Raw genomic sequence first — 7091 nt, forward strand, 5'->3', positions numbered from 1 at the left:
TAATAGAAATGGATGTTTGTGTGTGTTTGTACTTTCATTTTTATTGTTATGTTGTAATTGGATAATTTTTAATTATTGTTTTAAATGTTTAGAGTAGTAATGGAAATTTTCATGTGTAGTATAATGGATGTTGATTAGTACTTTGTGAATTGTAATGTGATGTGATTTTCATTTTTGCATTTTAATTGTAATTGTTTTGTTAGTGTTGTGGATGTGTTAGTGAAATGTTGTGTTTAATTAATGTTTAGTTTTGTACTTATTTCAAAATTTCATTACCCACCAAATTCTCAAATGATTTATTTGTGTAGAAACCTCTTAATATTACAGACCAGGTGAAGTAAAAATTTTGAGAAGGATTGAAAAATTTCAGAATTATGAAAATGCCTAAAAGCTGAGGTATGATTTATATTTAGAATTTTTCTTTCCACCTGTATCATTTCATATTGAAAAATTTAATTGTGGGGGAGGGAAGAAAAAGATTAACTATTAGGTGTTCTCAATTTAAATATTTTCAAAATTTATTAATATGATTTTATGTAGTGAATTCAATTTAGGTAACTAAATTTTGTAGTTATTTAAATATTATGTTAGATTTAAAGGAATATTTTTGGAATGAAAATTATTTTTGTAGATTAAGATATTTAGTATAAGAGAATAAGACTATAATTAACTATTTAAAGTAAAAGAAACTATATTTTAAAGTATTAAGGATCTTGGAAATTCATTTGACAAGAAAAGATTGGGGCTCAATGATATAAAGGCTATGAAAAATTTATAAGGTAAAGGAATGCTTTGAGTTTCAAATTTAGGGAAACAAAGGTGATGTTCAAAATCATTAAAGGCTATCCAGATATTGTAATCCTCACTTGAAAATGGAAAAATAAAGGATTGACAACAATCCCTGAAAAGAAAAGAAAAATATATAGGATTGAAAGCAATCCAAATGAAAAAAGAGAAAAGAAATAAAAAATATAAAAGTGAGGAGAAACTTGAGGAGATGTCTAATCAATAATTAGCTTCACTGGACCTACCTAAAGGGAAAACCTAAGTAAATTTTTGAACTTATATTTATGGATTAAATCTTTTACTAGTAGTGTTCTCATGAAGTTCCTATCATTTGAATATTCTAAGTGACTTGATATTACAGCATATAGTCATTCTTGAAATGAATAGAAAACTCGAACTCTTAAACTTGATGACTAGATAAACTTGTACCTACAAAGTTAATTCAATTACTTGAATTTTTTTCTAAAAATAACGGCGAGAATTTCCCAAGACTCCAGATTAAATGATTTATAAGGTCCGCCGATGGTGCCCTCGAGGCCGCCGACGCGAGATCGGCGGTTATGTTTAAAGATGCATTGGATGAGGACGAATTTTGGAGGGATGCTTAAGCAACTATTGAGAAAACTCATCCACAACTTTAAAAGAAGATTTTAGCCAAAAATTAGAGGAGTCCTGGAGGTTAGAAAGGTTCCATTCGTGTTTAGAGAGTTTGCTAAAGTGTATAATTGTAAGAGTGGAGGGAAAGTGAAAGATTTCTTCCTCCTTGTCGCTTCGAATAGGAATTCTGTGTGCTGTAAAGAAAGGAAGAGATTCAGAGGAACTTTGAGGAGTTTGCTTGGGGAGGAATTAGAGATAAGTTTTATTTACTTGTTGTAGTTTGTATGACTTTGCTTTTATATATAAATTCTGAGTTTTGTTGTGTCTTCCCTATGAGTTTTGAGTAGTTTTCTTTGTCTTTCTCCTTGTCTTGAGCTTTGTGAAATAGTGATTTGAATTGGTTGAGCAATGAAAATGTTAAAGAAGTTGTGATGATCTTTACACTTTGATCTTAATTTTCTTTCAATCTGGCAAATTAATTTGTTACAATATGTTGAGTTTTACAAATAAAGTGAAGATTACATCTAAGTTTCAGGGAGGTCAAAGCCGTTGGAAGTTGGGTGCAAATAGATAGGGAAATAAAATTATCGGGCGTAAAATTAGAGATTTTAGAGTGACAGACTAAAATCCTCAATTTGGTTTTATAGTTTGGGTGCTAATGTGTAGATGTTAGCTCTCAGGTGAGGGGAACGTGGGAGCTCTGAAGTGAGAGCTGGTATCCTCCCAGCCTAGCCGCAGAATCAGTAACCAAGCATAGGATTAGTCAATAATCTTTATGCCTGGACTAAAGGGTAAAGAATAGGTATGCTCTTATTTGGCACAACACAATTTGAACTGATTCACTTTATCCATTCACTATAATTTTTTGGTAAGGAGAAGGATGCTTTCTTATATATTGAATATCACATTAAAACCTTTATTAGTATAATTAGTTATTTAAATGTTATCAAAATTACATATTTATTTCAATTGTCTATTAGTGACAGATAAGCAATTTGAATTTCATTGTTGCGATTAAATTATTGCTTTTCTAAAATCTTAGTTCGTAATTCTAATATTACTCCCTGTGGGATTGATATCTAGGACTCCATTAGAGCCCTATATTACTTGAGCAATACATATACTTGCGTTGATAAGTGTGACTTTAACATTATTGAATATTTTATATACATCTTTATCGAATCTATAACCGTTGTCAAGTTTTTGGTGTCGTTGTTGAGGAATTAAATATTCTAGCAGCAGTAGTAAATACTTGTATTTTTAAGCATATATAAAGTCGTCGGTCAAGTTTTTGGTGCCGTTGTCGGGGAGTAAACAAGAATCATAATTAGAGTAACGGACAAACTAGAACAATTAGAAAATTTTTACCTGAATTGTAACTTATTTTTATATTTAATTAACTGTTCTTCTGTGTACTGATTTAAAATTGTATGCGTAAATTTGGACCTGAAAATCTTATACCCTACGATTCGCAATTAGAACACACTGTTAGAAGAATTAGAAGACTGAGAAGAGAACCTAGAAATTTTGGTACAAGGGAAAACAACATGAACAATCAAGGAATAGAAAATGAAGACCAACCTAGACCTTTACAAGATTATGCAAATCCTACAGCAGATCAAATTCACTTATCTATCCAAAATCCTGATGTAGCTGTTAATTCTATGAGCTTAAACCTACTATTATTCAAATGGTACAAAGCAATCAATTCGGAGGTACACCCAATGAAGATCCCAATTTACACCTCGCTAGTTTTTTATAACTTTGTGCTACCTTTAAATATGACAGACTTTCGAACGATGTTGTTAGACTTAGACTTTTTCCTTTTTCACTTATGGACAAGGCTAAGATGTGGTTAAATTTGTTAACACCTGAATCTATTAGAACTTGGGGAGAACTTTCACATAAACTTCTATCCAAATATTTCCCTCCATCCAAAACTGCTAGACTTAGAAATGACATAACATTGTTTTGTCAGATTGATGGAGAGTCAATATATGAAGCTTGGGAGAGATTTAAAGATCTTCTTAGGAAGTGCCCTCATTATTCATTACCAGATTGGTTGATAATTCAAACTTTTTGTAACGGATTAGTGGGATCTCTTAGATCTATTATAGATGTTGCTGCTGGTGGTTCATTAATGTCAAAACCTTTTGAATAGTCTTATTCGTTAATAGAAGAGATGGCTACCAACAATTTCAATGGCCCTCTGAAAGGTTAAATCCTAAAAGAGTAGCCAGTATCCAAGATTCTGATGCAATATCTATGTTAGCTTCGCAGATTGCTGCAATATCAAAGAAATTAGATCATTATGTAATGAATTATTCTCCAACGCCTACTAGGATGGAAAAGAATTCATCTGGGCAATTTGTGGATGTTCAACCTTCATATGAGACTTTAAATGCTATGAACAATAGACCAATAACCCTTATTCGAACTATTATAACCCAGGTTGGAAGAATCATCCAAATTTTAATTGGAATAACAATTCTGCTACAAATCAACAATGGGCAAACAACCTAGTGAACCCATTGGGAAATTCATCCAACTAAGGAAATGTTAATTATAGACTTTCTAATCCGCCAGGATTTAACAGTAACACTCAATTTAAAGAAAAAAAGTTGTCTATGGAAGGGCTGATATTAAACATGGGTCAACAATTGCAGAATCAAGGAAATTAATTATAAATTCAAGGAAATCAATTACAAAATCAAGGAACTGCTATTAAGAATATTGAAAATCAATTAGGGCATATCGCTATTGTACTTAGTAACAGAACATTAGGAACTTTTCCTAGTACTGTGGAACCAAATCCTAAAGATCAAGGAAAAGAACAAATAAAAGCGATATAATTACGAAGAGGAAAAGAGTTGGAAACAAGAGTATAGAAAGAAATGAAAACTGAGAAAGAAAAGTGGAAACTGAAAAAAGAAAAGGATCATGAATACCCAGATTTAGAATATCCACTTACACCAAAGAAAATTACTGTGGAGAAACCTCCACCACCATTTCCTCAAAGATTGAAGCAACATAAAAAAGATAAACAATTTTCCAAGTTTTTAGGAATTCTAAAGAAATTAACGGTAAATATTCCCTTCGTATAAGCTTTAGAGCAAATGCCCAATTGTGTAAAATTTATGAAAGATATTCTGAACAAGAAAAGGAAGTTCACTGATAATAAAATTGTTGCATTTAGTGCAGAGTGTAGTGCAATTATCAAGAAAAAGCTTCTGAAAAAATTAAAAGATCCAGGTAGTTTCACTATACCGTGTGCTATTGGTGAAAAAATTTATGGAAGAGCATTATGTGATTTGGGAGATTATGTGATTTGGGAGCCAGCAGCATTAATCTTATGCCTCTATCAATTTTCAAAAGATTAGGATTAGGAGAAGTCTCACCTACTTATGCAACTCTTCAGTTAGCGGATCGTTCAATTGCCTATCCTATGGGAGTAATAGAAGATGTGTTAGTAAAAGTTAATAAATTTATCTTTCTTGTGGATTTCATTATTTTAGATATGGAGGATGATAAAGAAATACTTATCATTTTAGGGAGACCATTTTTAGCTACTGGAAAAGCTATGATAGATGTTCAAAAAGTAGAATTAACTATGAGAGTTATCGATCAAGAAGTGACTTTTAACATTGTGAAATCTATGAAATACTTGCTGTTGAAAGAGATAATGAATGTTTTTGCATGGAAATTAGTGAGCATCTATAGAAAATTTTGAAGAAAAAGAACAATTTGAAGATAACCATGAAGTTATTTTGGATGAAATAGAAAATAAAGAATTAGATTATGTTCAAGAAATATTTTGAGATGCTGGATATTACAGAAAATTTTGATAAGAATCTAGTTTCGTCAATTATAAAACCACCTGAACTTGAGTTGAAAATATTGCCTAGCCACTTGAAGTATGTGTTTCTGGGAGACTCATCTACATTACATGTTATTATATCTTCAGAATTAAATGAATTGTAAGAGCAAAGACTATTAGATACATTAAAAAGATATAAGATAGCTTTTGGTTAGACCTTAGTGACATTAAGGGAATTAGTCCTTTGATCTGTATGCATAGAATTATACTGGATGAACAATATAAACCAAGAGTTGATCTACAAAGGAGATTACAAGAGTTGATCTACAAAGGAGATTAAACCCAATGATGAAAGAAGTAGTAAAGAAGGAAATTTTGAAATGGTTAGACACTCGAGTTATATATCCTATTTCAGATAGTGCTTGTGTAAGTCTAATTCATTGCGTTCCTAAGAAAGGAGGAGTGACTGTTGAAACAAAAGAGAATAACAAATTAATACCTAACCAGGCTAGGAAAAAACTTGGTGATTCCAGGATCTGGACTAAATTGCTGGAGGTCAGAACCCATGCAGAAGATCTATTTATTTGGGAGATTGGAGAAGGGCAAATCAATTTCTGGTTAGATAAATGGACATAGAATGAGGAGAAACTGTCTTCCCAATTATCAAAATCAAGTGAAGGAGTTTTAGTTGGATAATCAATGGAATTGCAACATGCTGACTGCTATATTAATTGAAGAACAGATGTAATGGGTTATGAAGACTTCTATCAATATTGAACATAAAGATAGAATCATTACTAAACAAGCTCCTTCGCAGAAGCTTTCAACCTATACTTTTCAGCAGTCTTATCAATGGCAGCCAGTCCACTGGGGGAAAACTATATGAGAAAAGTGGTTAACACCCTCTATGTGTTTTTTCTGTTGGAGGCTATGGCAATGCTTGCTTCCTAATGATGATATTCTTAAGATGAAAGGACTAAGGGGGCCTTCATGATGCTACCTGTGTCATACTGCTGAAGAAAGTTTAAACCATTTGTTCTTCTCCTGTAATTTTTCTCAAAGAGTTTGGTCTGCACTGCTGAATCAGCTTAATATTGATACTAAAAAAGTCAGTTGGGACAAATTTCTATGCTCTTGGAAGGACTGGCAAGAAGTTAATTTGCTAATCATTCCCTGTATTATGGCATGGTTCATCTGGATGTGTTGAAACCAAGCTAGGTTTGACAATATCAAACCTATGGAAAAGGCTGTATTGTTTAATTGTACTTCCTATATGCAGAAATTAATTAAGTACCAAAAGTTTCCCAATATTTTCCATAATTGGGTGCCTGAGGAGAAAATTATGCAAGTTTACAAGCGAATTTTGATCCTTTGGACCCTTCATCTGAGTGGTTGAAGGTCAATACAGATGGAAGTTTCTCTAAGGAATCTGCTGGTGTTGGGGGTATTGTTAGAAACTCCAAGGGGAAGTGTGTGCTTTACTTTTCCTCTCCATCTTGGGCTAATGATGCACTAGAAGCTGAAATGATAGCCATTTATTGGGCTATATTTCTTGCCAATCACTGTAACATCAAAAATATGATTGTATAATCTGACTCCAGTACTTGTATCAGGATACTTCAAAAAGATGAAGCTCCCCCATGGCATATTATCAGATGGGTAAATAAACTTAACTATTTCTTCAACAATGTTAGAGTGAAGTTTGAACATATCCTTAGAGAGGGCAATAATCCAGCACACTTTTTGGTAGCATTAGGGAGGAATACAGAAGAGATTTATGTGGGGATTGTACCTTCACCTCAACTAGCTTTTTGTTACATGGTGATAATTTTTCCATTCCCCATCTTCATTGTATGTAAAGGTATATATATATATATATATATATATATCT

The sequence above is a fragment of the Phalaenopsis equestris genome, unplaced genomic scaffold, assembly GCF_001263595.1.
Source record: "Phalaenopsis equestris unplaced genomic scaffold, ASM126359v1 Scaffold212405, whole genome shotgun sequence".
NCBI lineage: Eukaryota > Viridiplantae > Streptophyta > Magnoliopsida > Asparagales > Orchidaceae > Phalaenopsis > Phalaenopsis equestris.